The sequence below is a fragment of the Eptatretus burgeri genome, chromosome 2, assembly GCF_056783735.1.
Source record: "Eptatretus burgeri isolate ZD-2024b chromosome 2, Ebu_testis_v1, whole genome shotgun sequence".
Classification (NCBI taxonomy): domain Eukaryota; kingdom Metazoa; phylum Chordata; class Myxini; order Myxiniformes; family Myxinidae; genus Eptatretus; species Eptatretus burgeri.
This window is the reverse complement of record NC_140962.1, coordinates 19,030,136-19,050,135: the sequence shown is the minus strand read 5'-3', so window position 1 is coordinate 19,050,135 and position 20,000 is coordinate 19,030,136. Positions and strand designations below refer to the sequence as shown.

The 20,000-nt window shown below is 34.0% G+C and overlaps 2 long non-coding RNA genes across 3 annotated transcripts in view; both read right to left on the bottom strand.

Annotated features, from left to right (window-relative positions):
• The window catches only part of LOC147031516 (uncharacterized), a 245,143-nt gene that overhangs the window by 25,876 nt on the left and 199,267 nt on the right, over nucleotides 1-20,000 (bottom strand). The gene's annotated exons all lie outside the window — the stretch shown is intronic.
• The window catches only part of LOC147031519 (uncharacterized), a 2,373-nt gene continuing 352 nt past the window's right edge, over nucleotides 17,980-20,000 (bottom strand). Inside the window, exons 1-4 of one of the 2 annotated variants that reach the window (XR_015053341.1) lie at nucleotides 19,055-20,000; nucleotides 18,794-18,952; nucleotides 18,394-18,451; nucleotides 17,980-18,104 (exon numbers count right to left, since the gene is read on the bottom strand). The exon at nucleotides 19,055-20,000 is cut by the window's right edge and continues 352 nt beyond it. This is a non-coding gene — a long non-coding RNA (uncharacterized LOC147031519). Of the gene's footprint in view, nucleotides 18,105-18,393; nucleotides 18,452-18,793 lie in introns of both variants that reach the window. The other variant, XR_015053340.1, reaches the window with a different exon arrangement.

Here is a 20,000-nt window from a genome sequence, read left to right as displayed (position 1 = left end):
CCAGACTTGAGGAGTGCTTGGCTTATTGTTGTCACATGCGCACAGTGATCAGTCTTTGCCAAAAAGGCCTGTAGCTCTTTCAAAGTTGCCATTGGCCTCTTGGTGGCCTCTCTGATCAGTCTACTCCTTATTTGGTCATCTAGTTTGGATGGACGGCCTGATCTAGGCAGGGTCTTGGTAGTGGCATGCACCTTCCACTTCTTATTGATTGTCTTGATTGTGCTCCAAGGGATATTCAAGGCCTTTGAAATATTTTATACCCATCCCCTGATCTGTGCCTTTCCACAACTTATCCTGGAAGTCTTTCCATAACTTTATATTGTCGTGTCCACAGTGGTTAACACCGACCAGGAAGGACAGCCGAACAATTTCCATTGGAGGCGAACAGCCAAAATCCTTGGAGATTATGACACACGGAATGGAAGGCGGTGAAACACTTATTTGAGGCGTTCACCAGGACAGAAGCATAAGGTGTTATACTCGAACCCACAATGAATAGACAAACACAATTTCGATCTTACAATTGAAGGTTTAATGAATAGTTATCAAATATTTATAATGGAAATAAATCAAAGCATGATAAACAAAATAAATCAAAGCATGAGGTAATGAAAAGTGAGGTAACTAAAGCCTAAATTTGAGACGTCTCCATGCAGACATGGAAACAGATAAGGGGAAAGATAAAATAAAAGACAAGCCTCCCTTAATTCTGGCTGTGTGTCCAGAGATGATCCTTTAGGAGCCTGGCGATCGAATTGCGTAGTCACCGCGTGGGAAACTGCACCCAAAATGGTGCCATGTTGCTCTTTGCAGTCACATATGTGAGGTACTTTGCACGGAGGGTATTCCTTCGTTAAGGGACCAGAAATCGCCGCACAGTCTCTTTTCAGGATCAAACTTGCCACACCGTTTCTCTCTAAGGCCCAAGTTCACATCGGATCCACTCACAACAATGGCCCACCTTCTTCCTCGATGGTAGAATGGGATAACGCCGAGTTATCCCTGAGAGACTCTTCTTCTTCTTCTTCTCCTTATTCTTCTTCTTCCACACTTTACGACTCAGCCGAACAGACAATGACCAGCGTCCTGTTCCAGCATGCGAACAATTCGCTCCAGCATCCTGTTCCAGCATACGAACGACTTCGCTCCAGCATGAACACGAGAATTGCACAGCCTTCTTCACTGTGTCAAGGAGAACCCAGAGCACGAGACCCTCCATCTCAACCGCGTACCAACTATCTCCTCTCTCGTACCTTCTGACGTCCACTGACCAATCATAAGCCTTGGGGGCATGACTCGCCAGTACCAAGCCAGGAAGGCAGGATTTCTGCCTGCTCGGAAATGTTTGGCTCTGTTGTTGTTTCAAGAACGTAATTATTTTATTGCTGGCTTGTAAATACAAAAACGTAGGAAAAATCACAGGGGGCAATCACACAACAGGGAGGAATTAGCCTTAAACCCTACCTAATTAACACCATCACTCCCCATTTGTTGACATGTAACAATCTTAAGCTGACAGTTTTCCCAACTTAATTTATATCTAGATGTCTCCTCGTCCATGGACCATGCTATGCTATGCTATGCTATACAATCCTACCTTTATGATGAAGTTCCTCCATCGACCCCACAAACATAACAATATGCTCCTTCATGCTCATGGTTGAATCTTTGCTGTGAAATGCACTACCCGTCAGAGGAAACCTACAGGAACAGCTGATTTTATTCTGAAATAATCAGAATCATTACAATTTAACACAGGTGGAGGCCAATTAACTTGATGTGTGATTTTGAAGGTGATTGGTTACACTTGAGCAAATTTACAATTGCTATTATAAAGGGGGGTGGACATTTATCCAACCAAGATATTCTCGTTTTATATTTTTAATGAATCTTCTGAAATTTGTACAATTTGTTTTTCACTTGGAAGTTGTAAGTTATGATGTGTAAATAAATGTGTAAAAAGTCTGATTTGATGCAATTTACTTCCAGGCTATAAGGAAACAGAAGGTGAACATTTTGAAATGGGGTGTAGACTTTCTGTATTACTATATATATATATATATATATATATATATATATATATATATATAAATATTTTTTATATATATATATTTTTTTTTTATATATTTTTTATATATATATATATATATATTTTTATATATATCTTCTTCTTCTTTCGGCTGCTCCCGTTCGGGGTCGCCACAGCGGATCATCCGTATGATCCGCATAGTGATTTGGCACATGTTTTACGCCGGATGCCTTTCCTGACGCAACCCTAGTTGCCTCTTACAACACAGGGAAATGGGACACCTATTTTAACCGGGGTATACACCGGCCCAGTATACTGCTACTCATTTCGCCGACCTCGGAAGGATGACAGGCTGAGTCAACCCCCTGGTGTATTAATTCAGTGGCCCAACGGGGCTTGAACTCAGGACCTTTTGGATCCCAACCTGCTGCCCGAACCACTGCGCCAACACCAGGCTTTATTATTTTTTTTTTTTATATATATAAGTAGGGTAAGAATACTGGTTCTGGCTCACTTTTCCCCATGTAAATGAATGGGGGATTTTCAGCCATGAAATTTTTCTTTTTTTTCCCCTAAAAAAATAAATCCCCTTTTTAGCCCAAGGTATATTTATTTGTCTCCCCTTTTAACCTGGAGCCTGGTGTTGGCTTAGTGGTTAGGGTGGCGGCTTGGGATCCCAGGGTCCTGAGTTCAAATCCCGTTGGCTGCTGAATTAACACCAGGGGGTTGACTCAGCCTGCCATCCTTCCGAGGTCGGCGAAATGAGTGCCAGTGTACTGATCCCGGTGTATGCCCCAGTTAGAATAGGTGTACCATATCCCTGTGTGTCGTAAGAGGCGACCAGGGTTGGTGTCAGGAAGGGCATCCGGCCATAAAACATTGCCTCAAGAAAAAGCCAAACCCCTGCACAGCAGGGAAAAATGGCTGTAAAAACGGTCATTTTTTTTATTTCCCCTTTTAACCTAGGGGCTCTCTATTCAAATAGCCCATACAACAAGATAAAGATTTGTTAAAGGTGATTCTAAAGAAATATCTGAAACGTCTAAGCCTCGGGGCACTCTTTATCAAATAACCAATGCATATTGTTTAGCTCACTCATTGAACCTATAAACATTTGTTCATTCTCAAATTCCTTCAATAGTTTAATTTTCTTTGCACAATAATCCCCATCTAAAATATTGAAAAACAAAACATTTGAATCTTTATATTTTTTAAGATACCCCTTTTGTGCCATTACGAAATGATAAACTTCTCTTAATGATCTCATCTGACCACCTCCTGAGTTGCATATCATTTTGATATTGTAGTAAATTATTTTTCCATTGTTCAATTGATAACCATCAAATTTTTCAGTCCATTCAAACATATTTATTATTTTCTTTACATCCTCTAACTTATTGGTTTTTAAATTGATTCGCATATTTGTTTTATTTACCTTTGTTTTAGATATTTTTTCAATAAGACTTATTTGATATTTTTCACATTCATTATGTTTTCCATTTATATACCAAGACTGAGATTTTCTCCACTCTTTAGTTTGACTAATACTTGGTTCGACCATTTATATATTGTGAAAAACGCGGCGGTAGCCCTTAAAAACCCTAACCCATCTTCCCATCGTTAAAACTTGTGTCCATATGGAACACAATCTATTCTATACACTCTATCATACAATACCCATATGGAACACAATCTATTTTATACACTCTATCATACAATATCCATATGGAACACAATCTATTCCATTATCTAAAATAAATCTCTTATCATCAAAGGCTCCTAATGCCTTTTTATTTACTTCTTCACTATATATCTTATGTTTATAACTTCTTATTGTATTCATTTTCCTATATTCTTCTTTCTTATTCATCAAACAATTATAATAATTTCTAAAAGTTATTGATTTCTTTATTACATATTTCTTTATTCCCTTTAACCTTTTATCAATCTGATCACCATACTTATAAGCATATGCCTTTGCTCTCAATCCAATAAACTCACTCATTACTTTTCCACCCAACTCATCCTTAAACTTGCCAATAACCTTTTCATTCTTTTTTGAAAATAACTCACTCTTCTTACTAAAATTACTTGTATCATATACTCCAATGTTTTTCTTCATATCCTTATAAACATCGTCAGTTTTTATATCTAGAATAAAACTATCGGTGTCCATATACAACAATGAAGCATTTTCACCATACTCTTTCTTTAAATCATTATACAAATAATCATACATCAATATCTTTGATAAATCAAGAACTGCTGTTCCAATATAAATTGGTTTATCCATGACAATACTTTCCTTTTTCATATGAATAGCAGAAAAGTTCTCTGAAAAAACCTCTTCTCTCTCAAAACTTGGTTTATTTATCAATCTAGAAGCTTCTTTCCAAGATGTTGCAAATCTAATGTTTTGCCTGTTTCTAACATTCTCCATTGTCTTTCCAAAGACAGCATTATTCATCAATTTATAGAATTCCCCTTCAAATTTTACTTTTGTATTTGTTCTCATATCTGTATTGAATTTAATATACTTTTTCATCCAAGGACTTTGTTTAAATTTTAAAACTCTATGAATTTTAGCTACTCTCAACCCAGCAGATAAATATTGTCTCAAGTTCCTTTGATGCAAAACATATCCCTCTTTATCATAGAATGTTGTTAATAACTTTTCTGTTGATTTGCCTTTAATATTAAAACTTTTATGATAATCACTGAACCATTCTTTCTTTGGGGTTTCTTTCTCACATGCAAAAGGAAGGTCTTTATGCTTATTATGAAGATCACTCGGGTACTTCAAATCAACTTCAAAATAATAACCTTCTTCTTTGTCATTCAATTTCTCTTGAGAAGAAATAACAATATTCATCAAAGCCTTTTCATAATCCTTTTCTTCCACCCACTCTAATTTACCATAAGGCAGAGATTGAGACATTGCCCATCCATACAAATTATTAGCATCAAAGTACATCAAATAATTACTATCTTTTTCACTCTCATAATTTGGAAGATATTTATTATTTGCTTTAGCATATCTTTTTGAACATACTTGTGATATTCCACCTCTCTTAGACTTCTCAATCATCAAAAGCATATCTACATCACTGACTAAATCTATATCTTGTTTTGTCATTTTCAACATTGCACTCCAAGCTAAACCAGGAGCTGTGAAATAGTGGGCAGGATCTAATCCATAACAATTTTTATTATGACAGAGTGATCTAAAAGCTTCAAACACATCAGCTAACAATAAAACATCTGTTTTTAGATATAAATCATGATATTCTCCAAGGTTCTTTATCTTACATAATTTCCAAATTTCTTGTGCGTGTTTATATTCCTTATCACTTATCTCTTCTTCATAAAGGTTATTATAGAAACTTTCTTTTGAAGGAAGTTGTGTTTCTTTAAATCTCATAAATGAATCCATATAACCATAAGGATAAATTCCCTTACTTGTAAGAATTTTCTCTTTACTTTGAATTTCATTCCTTGTTTCAATTTCCTCTCAAGTTAGAATTCCCTCTTTAATCAGAATTTCATCTATAATCAGAATTTCCTCTTTAGTTAGAATTTCATTCTTTGTTCGAATTTTCTGTATAATTAGAATTTCATCTTCAGTAAGAATTTCTTCATTCATTTTCTCATTAATTAGAATTTCCTCTTTACTTTGAATTCTCTCTTTAATCTGAATTTCCTCTTTAGTTAGAATTTCCTCTTTTGGAAAGAATGAATTAAGATTTGGAAAAGAGCCCGTGGAGCTTAGATTTGATGCGAGGTTGGCTAGTGGTGTTCCCATAAACTTGTAAGAATCAAGAAACCTTATACGAGTTATAGGTTTTGTGAATATCATTTTTGTAAATGAAATATACTTTTGACTTGTGTTTGTTATGGCAGAAATATTCCCTGGTGTTTTTGAAAGTTCATTTATAAATAGGTGTGTATCATAGTTGGCGCTGTTGTGAAGAAAGACTGGAATAAAAGAAGGTAATTTATAATTAAGATTACAACAGGAATGAGCGGGACCTCTATATTTACCAGTAAGATGACAATGATCCCTAACTTTAGACTCCTCAATTTCCTCCTCACAAATATGACAGATATTGTTCTTTCTAAATTCTAATTTTTCTTCTATGGTTAATTTCATCGGTTCATTTGTTTCTTTCATTAATTTAGTTAGTCTTATACAATCCTTTTCTAATCGTTTTACAAACTCTTGTGAAGCATTTTTTCCACTATACTGTTCAAGTTTATTATACTTTTCTCCAACAGATGATTTGATATAATAACAGAAACCACAAGGAATATGTTTTTGATATTTATTTGTATATGGTTCTTTTGGATTAGGAGAAGCAGTATTTATCTTTTTAAGGATACATTCAAAATCAGCGTATATCACAAATGGGTGCATGATAGATTTATTATAATCTTCAAAAGAAATCTTTTCACCAGGTTTAGGCATTGTAATTACAGCTGATTTATGATTACTACAATATTTTGAATGTTGTTCTAATCGTTCTTTTGTATGAAATGAATTAAGACATCGCTTACAAGGATATATTTTGTTTGCTGTTCTGAATACCTGAGAAGAGATTAATCTTGATAAATTATTGATGTATGTGTAATGTGAATTATTTCCAACACTAAAATATAAAAGATCAATGTGTGTTTCTTCATTTTTAAAGTTGTTTGAAATTTTTAATATTTGAACTTTGTTTGTATCCGTTAATCCATATACATTAATAGAAAGATTATTCTTTTTCTCAAATTTAGGAATATCTGTTAGTGGCATTGGGAAATTAAAATCTTTAATGTCCAAGGTATTCTCATATTTCATATATTGTTTTACTCTTTCTGAATTACATTTTGGTGGATGTAAGTGAGCAAGAACAGACCAGAGAAAACATTTATTATCATTATTCTTAATATTAACAACTGCCTTCTTTCGTTTTATTTCTTTTGGTAATTCAATATAAGAAGAAGCTTTAAGAGGGTTTGATTTTAGAATGTGTACATCTAAAAAGATGATTTTTTTAATATTGAATCCACTTCCTACCACTGTATTATCAACATCCTCCTCTTGTCTTGATAGTTCTTCATAAACCCCACTATTCAAAAAATCTTGAAATGATGTTATAAAATGAAGATCTGTCCTCATATAAGGAGTTTGTTCTTCATCTTGTCTTTTCATATTCATTTTCACTCCCATATAAAACTTTAAAGTTTTCATTTCTTTTAATGTTTTTTAATAAATTTTTCAACATCAGGTTTCACTATTTCAATTGATTCAACTATTGATGATGGACCGGGTTCTCCAAATTGAAAAATCCTTATTTTTATATGCCCTTTAAATGCCCCATCAATGTTTTCAATATAATAGTCTCCCTTTACTTTAAACTCATTTTTCTTGTGTTTTTGTGATTGAAGATGCCTATTATAACTACTCTTCAAAACATCCTTTGAGCAGGTATCACAATGTTTTCTTTCCAACTCAAGAGGGGATATTTTGTGAAATAGATTAAATGTGTGTTTGTTGGTTCGGAGGTGTTTTCTATAATGTTTATATTCGTGATTACAAACATCGCAGTATGTTGTATTCACCATATTTATATAATAAAACTTTGCTTAAACTAAAAATTTCTTGATGAAAATTTCGTTTATTTTACAGGTGAATCTGTGCTTAAACTAAAATTTTCTTGATGAAAATTTCGTTTATTTTACAGGTGAATCTGTGCTTAAACTAAAATTTTCTTGGTGAAAATTTCGTTTATTTTACAGGTGAATCTGTGCTTAAACTAAAATTTTCTTGATGAAAATTTCGTTTATTTTACAGGTGAATCTGTGCTTAAACTAAAATTTTCTTGATGAAAATTTCGTTTATTTTACAGGTGAATCTGTGCTTAAAACCATTTTATCCTCCAACTTTTTCACTTAATAAATACAATGTTTCAAGACACAAAAGACAAGTTTCAATCAATCTCTTCATTTGTTAAAGATGCTGAGAAATATGTCAAGGATGTAAAATTGAACAAAGATAAATATAACAACTATTGGATAAAAACAATTATGGTGGATATGATGAGTTCTTCAATTTACTTCAGTGGAAGGGCTTTTAGTATACCTGGAAGAACATCAATTAAGGTATCTCTAACAAAAGTTTCTCCTCTCCTTCTGGCAATATATTCAAAACTAGAAAAAGCAATGAAACAAGAAAAGGTATCAAAAAATAAAAACCTTATGGATGAAGCTTTAGAAAGAAAAGATAAGACCATCTGTAATATGCAAGGAGAAATTTGTATTTTTTTTTCAACAACCCTAAAGATATAAATCCTGATGAAATAAAGGATGTTAATATATCAGGTGAAATGACATTTCGTTCAATTGTAGTTAAGGATCATTTTAAAATTACCTTTAATATAAAAAATGTAGCAGTTGAATCTGTTAATGAAAAAATGTATATCGATATCGATGGTAATGTTTTTTCTACTAATTAAATGAGCCAATATTCAACTGAAGATTTTGAAGATTATGAGAGTGATTATGATACCGAGAGTTTGCATTCAAACGATAGTTATGACACCGAGAGTTTGTGTTCAAATGATAGTTATGAAAGTATAGATGATTCTGAAAGTATCGAAGATGATATCGAAGATGAATTTCAGTTTAAGTAAAGTTTTACTTTATAAATATGAATAGTTTACTCGATTTTGAGCCTCTTGAATTCCATGATTCTCCATATGACAAATTTGAGAATTGTCCTGCGTGTGAAAGACGGGGATTAAACACAGAGTCAAAAGCCTATAAACAATGTATATTCTGTGATTATCTTCTAATTAATGATAATCAAAAATATAAAAAGGAAAATAATTCTTTTAGATTTACACCAAAAATGAATTACTTTACAAGATTGATTCGAGAAATGAATGTAAAGAACGAGGGTGAGAACACACCTTTCCTTACAAGGGAAGAAACTGAACGTATTAGAGAAATGTTCAAAGGATTGTTGTTATATCTTATTCATGGATGTGATTTTCAGGGAAATATCAACACAAGATATTGCATAAATAAAATAATGGATTATCTTGAAATTAAACCTGAACTTAGGATAAAATATAGAATTTCGAAAAAAGCCAATAATAAATTAAATAACCTGTTTTCCAAATATATAAATGAATGATTTTTTACCTATTTGGGAAAATAAGATAAAATTTGACAACCATAAAAATCTCCCAAATTCATTAAGATGCCTCATAGTTGGTTCAAGTGGATGTGGAAAAACCTGCTTACTTTTAAAGATGCTCCACACTCCCAACTTTTTAGATTATGATAATTTAATAATTTTCACAAAGTCGAGTTTTCAACCAGAGTATCAACTACTCTCACAAGGTTTTAATGCTGGTCTTCAAAAAGAAGATATAATCGGTTTATTTAAACTTCAAAAAAACCTAAATGATTTTAACATTGAAGATATAATACAACTATTTTGTGATACACAGAGATGTAAAAAGAAATCAAAACCGATAACTTGTATTCTGAGTGATAATACGGATGATATACCGTCTCCCCAAGATTTGGATAAATCCAAAAAGAACCTCGTTATCTTTGATGATTGTGTTAATGAGAGAAACCAAACGGTAATGGACAGCTACTACACAAGAGGGAGACATTCTTCTTGTAATTGTATTTATCTTAGTCAATCGTACTTTCAGCTTCCTCGTCGTTCCATCAGAAACAATGCTAATACTTTTATTTTATTCAAGTTAAATTCAATAGATATAAACAATTTTTGGAGAGACAATTGTTCTACATTATGTAGTAAAAAGGAATTTGGGGATTACATGAAACACACGACTGAAAAATATAAATATATTGTTGTGAAACAAGATGAGATATTAAATGATATTTTTCAATAAATAAATGGATGCGAAAGAAAGAGCAAGAAGATTTAGGGAACATCAAGAGTTGGTTTCAAAAGTTGTAAAACAGCAGGAAGACATAAAGAAGAAACGCAGACAGAAACTAACGGGCGAAGAAGCATTTGAAAGAAAACAAGAGAAATTTTTTAAACCACTTTTAAAAACTTCCCAAGGAAAAATGAAAGATGTTTCCACAGTTCCCACGGTAGAATATACTCCTAAAAACTTCAAATGTTAAAAGATTTCAGTCAAATGACGGAGGAAGAATTAGAGCATTTAGGAGAATTAGAATATGATGATGAAGGTTTATTTCAACAACTGGAAGAGATTAATCGACCCCTGATTATATTGTGAATGCTCTTCAAAACAATGAATATTCAGCGGATTCAAAAACCAAAGCAGGACTCATTCCAACAGAACAATCAGCAATATTTCATCTTGTTCAAGAAAAGGTATTGATATTTAATGATGAATTAAGGTTCTTGGGTTCTGCTCAACCCCCTGTTAAACTAACTCCAAGATTAATGTTTCTTCTCACAAAAGATGGAAGACAAGGTTCAACTGTGAGGGATGAATCAAAGTATATTGATAAACCATTGGATATGGAAAATAATGATGATAGAGTATATATTGATCTGCTGAACACTCTAAATTATAAGGTTATTCTTTCTGGTAAAAGTAGGAAGAATGAGAAGGAGAAACACATTATTCAGGCTTTAAGTATCCTTGGTTCAGGTGTTAGTTTTCTTCCAAATGACCCATCGCAATTAGTTAATAGACTGTTATTGTTGTTAGGCAGTAAGAAGGCTGGAAATAACAATTGTTTTAATGAAGCATCAGCCATTTTAGACCAGTTGATGAACATGAAAATAATTAATAAATATCAATATAAAGACATTTTATCTCATATTAAATAAGATGAGAAGCACAATCCTTAGTTTCAATTTCACAACAAGCGACCACACATCTTCATTCCCATACCCACTACAACTTGACACAACAAAAGAATATGAGGCATCTTTATTGTCCATGGAAACTTATAATACCTTATTTAATATAACCGAGAAAAATGACAAGTTTAGTTATAATCCAGGAAGTGGATACAAAACGATAACAGTCTCACCCGGAGCATATGAGATTTCTCAAATATCTTCCGAAATTGCTCGTCTTATGAAAGAACAGGGTGATGAACCAAAAAATATTGTTATAAACATTCAAAAACATACTTCAAAATCAACGATTAAAGTTAAAAATAACTACAAGGTTGATTTCACAATTGATAATTCATTTAGAGAGTTATTGGGTTTCTCCTCAAAAAAGATTGAAACTAATGGGACGTTTTACAGTGATAATGTCATTCAAATATCCTCAGGAATAAATTCAGTGTTAATTCACTGTGATTTGATTGATGGTGCTTATAATGATGGAAAAAAACAAATACAATATTTTCATTCAGCGCATACTCAACCCCAATTGGTTATAAATTCAATATGGAACCTAAAAATTTGGTTTATCTCCCTGTGTCAGGAAAAACCATACACAGAGTAAATTTTAGGATAACCGACCAAGATAATCGTGTGATTTCTTTTAATGGAGAAGTTATATCTATCAGAATTCACCTACGTGAAGTTTTCCAATAAATAAATACGATGGTTATTGTGAGGAAACACGAGTTGGGAAAATATAAAATAATTACAGGGGATGGGATGTTCCTTTCCCCATACTACAAGGGTGAAGGTATGTATCTTGGTAGAGGATACTATAAACCTAAGAGACAAAGGGGTGTTGGGCATCAATTTAGAGGAGATGGGATAATTGATACTCTCATGGGTATTGGTTCAACTATTCTTAAACATAAAGATCTAATTGGTTCAACTGCTTCTGCTGTGGGAAATGTAGCAGGTGCTGTAAAGAGTATAAAAGATGCCCAGAAGGAATCTCATAAATTACAAGCAATAAAATAAATTAAGAAAGGCAAAACTCAGTTGTCCCCCCAAGAACGACAGAAAATAATTCAAATACTTGGATCAGGGTTTCAAAAGTTTTAACATCTTTTTTCCTAAATAAATACAAGTATGGAAGCAATTGATAGTATCTATGATTTGGATGATACTATTATTATCTCAAACTCCACTAAAAAGAAGATTACTTCAAGGTAAATGCAATAACTGGAACAGACTGGAATACGAATGGTACAAAAAGTTTTGAAATAAATAATCAACAAACCTATTTGAATCTCTCCGAAAGTTTCTTGTTGTGTAAATTTAAATTCACTAAGGCTGGGAACAACACAAACGCTACACTTGTAAATGATTTCTTCTGGAAAATGTTTGATAGTGTGCGTTTGTATATTGGAACACAAGAAGTTGAAGCGGTTGATTATGTCTCTGCTGTATCTGAAATGATAAAATTTACACTCTATACATTCAGTGATAGAATGGGAAAGGGGTCTGTCGAAGGTTTTATTCCTGATATGTCAACGGGAACAAACACAGACCCTGGGTATACTCAAAGGAAAGGAATGTATAATGATGATACAAAAGCAGAAAATAGTTTCTGTGGCAGTTCCTCTTAAAGGTATATTTGGATTTTGTGATCATGATAAAGTTCTGTATGGCCTTAAAATTAGATTTCAACTACAAAGGAATGATAATGAAAATCGATTGCTTTTTGGTGTTGGTAGTGCTTTTGGTGATCAGAATAAATTTGTAATTGAGGAAATGAGTTGGTATATCAGTGAATATACTCCTAATCTTAAAACAGAAGAGATGTTGAATCGAAGACTTAACTCAAAGAAACCACTCAGTGTATCATACCTCAAAAGAAGATGTCAACACGTTAAACTCAATCAAACTAATTACACGTGGAATTTGGGTGTTCTGGAAGGAAAGCCACGATATCTGTGGATCATTTTTAAAAAGCCAGATGGTGATACTGCGACTGATAAGAATAATGCATTGAGTGATAATGCAAAGGTGAAACAACTTCGCGTTTCTCTAGATGGAACATTTTATCCACGAGATAGATTGGAAATTAATTGGGAAAAAATGATTTTGCTGAAGCATACAAGTCTTACCAAAAGGTGTGTGAAAGTAATGGAAATAAAGAACCTATTTTGGATATGACAGCATTTAAAAGTTTGTATACAATCTATGCGTTTGACCTGAGCGCTCAAAAGGAAACTATAAAGTCTAATCGAGTGGATACTTCCCTATACATTGAAAGAGGAGAGAGTGAAGAAGTTGATACATATTGTTTGCTTTTGGAAGAAACAGAATTGCAGATTAATACAGATAATGGTGTGATGATTAGTCTCACATAATTTTTTGTTAAATAAATGAGTGGCAAAGTACCAACTGGGGTATATGTTAATCAAATCAATCTTCATAAACTATCATCTTGTGTTCAAAATCAAAAGCCTTGTACGATTAACGTTAATACAATTCAGAGAAAAGGAGCAGTAAGAATTGATGTTTTTCTCACAAGAGAACAGGTTAAAATCTTGAATGACACTGGCTCACTTAAAATTAAAATGACAAAACCAATGTTGAAAAAATATTCAATAAGAGAGACGAGTGGAGGATTTCTCCCATTTCTAATTCCTTTATTTGCTGGTTTAAGTGCGGTTGGAGCATTGACGGGTGGTATTTCAACAGCGGTGAAAACTGCCAACGAAAGGAAGGCTCAACTCCAGGCTCAAAAAGAATTGGAAAGACATAACAAAGAGTTGGAGAAACAAATTAGTGGAAGTGGTGTAATTGTCGATTTTGCTGAAAAACTTGAAGGTCTGCCTGATAAAGCGAGATTGCTAGTTGGAGATATGCTTTCTTCTATAGCACAAGCAGGTGTAAAATTAACGAAAAGAGGTAATGGATTATATCTTTCTAATAAATAAATGAGCATTGATGAGTGGTTGAAAGAATTTGGAAAGAATACAACATCAAATTTACAACTTGTCAAATATTGTAAGAAATTAAAAATTCATAATGTGGTTATTTGTATGAGAGATGAATTAACAAATGTGCCGAAACATACAAAGAATATTATTATGAAGTTAGAAGATAATAATGGGAACGGTTCTCATTGGGTTTGTATTTTTAATAGTCAAGACAAATATTATTTTGATAGTTTTGGTCTTCCACCACCTGTTGAAGTCATAAAATTCTTACAGAATGGTGTTTATCAAACATTTCAAGTCCAAGAATTAAATTCCAAGTGTTGTGGCCAATTATGCCTATATGTGTTATTTCAACTCAACAAAAATAAAAAATTTTATGATATTATTTTTAATCTAATATAAATGACTTATGTTGGTAAAGATGGTTCTATCTTTGGTGTATCTCAAGAACTGGATATTGATTTATCAAATTATTACACAAAGGCACAGGCTGAACGACATAAATATAATATAACCAAAAATATTAACATGAAAAATGCTTATAAATTAAAAAATTATCCAAGCCCGACTGACGCGAATGACTTGGTGAGATTAAGTGATTTATCACAATATATATACTTAAATAAAACAGCCGTGTATTCCAAAGATACAGAAGTGTTGATATTATCTCCAGGTCATACAGAATTCACAGTTCGAATTAAAATAAATTTTTATAAAGAAGGGCGTATCGTTTGTATGAGAATAGAACAATGGGGGTATGATATGAATGATTTAGGGTATAATTGGTCATTTAAAATTAACCTCGAAGACCTGGAACAATTAAATCAGTCTCGTAAGGAAGAATATTATCCACTTGGTATCGAGAATGAGTTTTGTGGGGCCACGATTAGTAAACAACAAATAAAAGAATTTAATAAGGGTAAATATAATAATGGTTTTGCCCTTGTTTATCTCATGAAAACAGAAAAAACAGGATTATATATAATAAGTAAGGAAATACAAAATGATTTAACTATGGGAAGATGGGGAGGTGTTTCGTGCCATAATATTATTCTAACATATATTTCTAATACATAAATGACAGCAAGAAGGCTTCAAGAAAATTATCATTTCTGTGTTCAAGCATACCTTCAAGAAAAGGGTATTCGGTATTTTAATAAATATGTTCAACAACATAAGAATGAGGTATTTTCAATAAAAGATTGGCATTATGCTGATGTTGATAAACCGACAACTTTAGATTTAATTAGAATGTTAAATAATGAAAAAATTATAAGGTTAAGAAAAGTTAAGGCTCTTTTAGAAATTCAAAAGAAATTTTATTGGTTTCCTGTTGTAAAAAAAATTATTTTGGATACAGGAATAACAAGAAATCCTGATGAATATATGTATAATATTCTATGGGGTGTAAACGATTCAAGGATAGTAAGGGATGAGGAAGGAGTTGAAGAAGAGAGGGAAGAGGAGGAAAAGGAGAAGGAGGAGAGGGAGAAGAAAGAGAAGGAGGAAAGAGAGAATAGAGAGAGGGAGGAAAGAGAGAAGAGAGAGAGGGAGAAGAAAGAGAAGGAGGAAAAGGAGAATAGAGAGAGGGAGGAAAGAGAGAAGAGAGAGAAGGAGAAGAAAGAGAAGGAGGAAAAGGAGAAGAGAGAGAAGGAGGAAAGAGAGAAGAGAGAGAGGGAGGAAAGAGAGAGAATGAATAAATATCAAAATATGGAAACCAGTGAGATTCAAAAAAAGATTGGTGGTATTACAGAAAATAACTCAACCCACCGAGGAGGAAAAGAAAGAATTGACAAGTCTATTTGCAATACTTTCGACAAGACTATTAGCATCGACAAGATATGGATTTTAATTCAAGTTTTTCATTTTTTTTTTCTTAAATAAATGGAGGAGAGAGTGAAGGCATTTCTAAGGATTCTTTATGTTTTAAAAATTAAGATTCAAATGTGCATGTTGGAAACTAAAAAGGTTTTTGCACTCTGCAGGAATTTTTCTCATAAATAAATGAGTTATTGTCTCAAATGTAAAAAGAAAACTAATACCAAAAATATTTCATATATTAAAAGTAAAAATAACAGGGTTATACAAAAAGGTATATGTTCGGTGTGTGGTTCAAAAAAAATCAATTTATCTCCAAACACAAACTCGGAGGAGATATACAAAAGTTTTTATCAGGAAGTAAATTTACAACTACTGGAATACCAGGGGAATTACATCTTCCAGGGTATTCTTTCTGTGGTCCAGGCACAAACTTGGATAAAAGATTAGATGAGGCAGACAATCCTAAATCCTGGAGTAAACCAATCAATAGAGTTGATGAAGTGTGCATGAGACACGATATTGATTATGGGAATACCACAACGTTGCAAGAAAAGCATGAAGCCGATAGAGAAATGTTGTATAATTTGTCTCTGATACAAAATCCAACCTTGAGAGAAAAAGTTGATCGGTTCATCGTGAAGAAGATGATTAGTGCTAAATTGAAACTTGGTCTTGGAAATTCAAAAAACTTATAGGCTCTAATGATGTTATTAAGACTGAAGAGCAATTAGCTGATGAATTACATAAACCAATATTCACAAAGTTTCAGAGAAGGAAAGTTTATTCCAAGGAAGTAGATTATATCTGGTCTGCTGATTTGATTGAACTCAATAATGATAAGGGGTACAAGTATGCTTTAACCGTTATTGATTTGAGGAGTAGATATGCGTGGGTTGTACCATTAAAAAACAAAACAGGTAATACTCTTATGTTAGCCTTCCAAAAGATATTTAATAAAAGTAAGAGAAAACCTAAAAAATTGTGGACTGATGAGGGTAGGGAGTTTTATAACAAGACATTTATGAATTTTCTAAAAAATAACAGTATTACATTATACAGTACCTTTAATGAAGGGAAGGCAGTTGTTGTTGAACGTTTTAATCGTACCTTAAAAGAGAGACTATATAAAAAATTCACACAACTCGGTTCACAACAATGGTCATCTTTTATTCAGGATATTGTGGATAAGTATAATGACACGATTCACACGGCAACAAATATGAAACCATCAGAAACATTTACAAAATTAAAATATGAAAAAGAGATTAATGTCAGAAAACCTAAGTTCAAAGTTGGTGATATCGTAAGAATATATCGGTGGAAATCTCATTTTGAAAAAGGTTATACGAAAAGATGGACCAACGAGCTTTTTAAAATTGTTGATGTAATAGATACGGTTCCTTGGACTTATAAGATATATGATTTGGAAGGGGAAGAGATTTTAGGTTCATTTTATTCACAGGAATTACAAAATACAAAGATGAATTGAAATTTTTTGACTCCGCCCCTTTTTGACTCCGCCCACACACGCCCCTCCCACCGAAGCCCTGCCCACACAAACCCCACACAAACCCCACACAAGCTCCACACAACCTCCACACAACCTCCACACAAAAACTCCACACAAGCTCCACACACACAAACCCCACACAAGCTCCACCCATATTCATCATATTCACATAATTAGTGATTAGTTAATTAGTTCCCCACACACACAACATGTTTATTTAATTAAAAAATTATCCACCCATCCACACAAGCTCCACTCATCCACCCATCCCCCCATCTCTCCACCCATCCATTTATCCACATAAGCCTCATCCACATTCACCCCTCCCACACAAGCTCCACCCACATAAACCCCTGCCCATATAAACCCTGCCCACATAAACCCCTCCCACATAAGCCCTGCCTACACAAGCTCCACACAAAAACTCCACACACATAAACCCCTCCCACACAAGGTCCACCCACATAGACCCCTGCCCACACAAGCCCCACCCACACCAGCCCGACCCACACACACAGCCCCCGCCCACACAAGCCCCTCCCACACACACCCCACCCACACAAGCCCCCACCGAAGACCCACCCACACAAGCCCCACCCACACAAGCCCCACCCCCCTCATCCCCCCTGTGTGCCCCCCCACCTCCCTCATCCCACCCCCCACCCTTCCCCACACACACACATGGGGAGGGGAGGGCTGGGACGAGGGGGTGATGGGTCATTGGGGAGCGCACCTACCCCCCTCCCCCCAACCCCCCCTTTACATCTCTTTTATTCTTTTCTTGTAATTCAGAATCAAGTAATTGTAAACAAAACAAATATAATTTATTAATATTGAAAATATTAAATATTCATTTGCGAGAATGTACAATCTTTCCCAGCAATCTTCTTCAGATGTCTTGTGATTTCGAAACTCAGACACCATATTCTGTTTTGAAACAAAAAGTGGATAATAATTAGGTTCTATAAAGATAATTACATGGTAATATGAATAAGCCTCGTTGACCACTGAATTAACACACCAGGAGCCTGTCATCCTTTCAAGGTCAATAAAATGAATTCCAGTGTACTGACAAAACCACGTCCAAACTAATGATGCAACCAACATAAGGCGACATTCTAAAGAGAGAGTGATATTAATAATAATTCAGAAATATTTACCTCCAGAAAATCATGTGTTGTACGAGTGATATTAATAATAATTCAGAAATATTTACCTCCAGAAAATCATGTGTTGTACAAGATTGCTTCAACAGCTGATGTTGTGCGATAGTGCTGAAAAAAAAAATAATAAGTCAAGGGTATAGATGAAGAGACAGACAGGGAAAGCAACACACACACACACACACACACACACACACACACACACACACACACACACACACACACACACACACACACACACACACACACACACACACACACACACACACACACACACACACACACACACACACACATACACACACACATAGACACACACACACGTGCCTCACCATTGGTTTAATTCATTCGAGATCAGAGACCAGTCATTATAAATCATTGGCCTCTTCAATAAGAGCAGAGAGAGGTAGGTAGAAAGACAGACAGAGAGAGAGGCACACACACGTGTCTCACCATTGGTTTAATTCCTTCGAGATGAGAGGACGTGATAAGACTTCATGCCACTCATTGTAAATGTCTTTCAATTCTCTTCTAAAATCATTGATCTCTTCAATAAGAGTATTAATTTCATGAACCACGTCGTGATATGTAAACTCAATTTCTTCCAATGCCCTGTCAGGGAAAAAATATATATATATATATATCAGAATTATCATGATTTAATTAATAATCATTTGCTTCATCGTTCAAAGAGAAAAGCATACACAAACTTACCAACTCTGTAGTGGGCTGTTGGCTTCATCGGAAGAAATATCGTCCATGCCTCAGTTGTAAAAATGAAAATCCAGTCTGGCAGAAACTTTGTCTGGCGAACCGCTTAAAAAGCAACGATGAGGAGATTGCTTAATCATTGGGTGTGGGCACAGGAAATGACAAGCTTCTCTTAATGATCTCATCTGGCCACCGCCCGAGTTGCAAATCATTTTTGGACATAAACCACGCCATAAAAGTTTTGATTCAAATGTTTTCAGTTCGTGTTCTCAGATAAAATATAAACACGAGACCTTGTCCCACAGAATAGTTCCTATTTTTTCACAGCATGACAGTCCAAAACCACTTCCTCATTCACACAGCACGGCCGTGTCAAAAAAACACTTCCTCATTTTCACGGCATGAACTGAAAACATTTGAAACAAAACTTTTTTTCTGGCATGGTTTATGTACAAAAATGATTTGCAACTCGGGCGGTGGCCAGATGAGATCATTAAGAGAAGTTTATCATTTCGTAATGGCACAAAAGGGGTATCTTAAAAAAATATAAAGATTCAAATGTTTTGTTTTTCAATATTTTAGATGGGGATTATTGTGCAAAGAAAATTAAACTATTGAAGGAATTTGAGAATGAACAAATGTTTATAGGTTCAATGAGTGAGCTAAACAATATGCATTGGTTATTTGATAAAGAGTGCCCCGAGGCTTAGACGTTTCAGATATTTCTTTAGAATCACCTTTAACAAATCTTTATCTTGTTGTATGGGTTATTTGAATAGAGAGTGCCCCGGGGCTTAGGCGTTTCAGATATTTCTTTAGAATCACCTTTAACAAATCTTTATCTTGTTGTATGGGCTATTTGAATAGAGAGCCCCTAGGTTAAAAGGGGAAATAAAAAAATGACCGTTTTTACAGCCATTTTTCCCTGCTGTGCAGGGGTTTGGCTTTT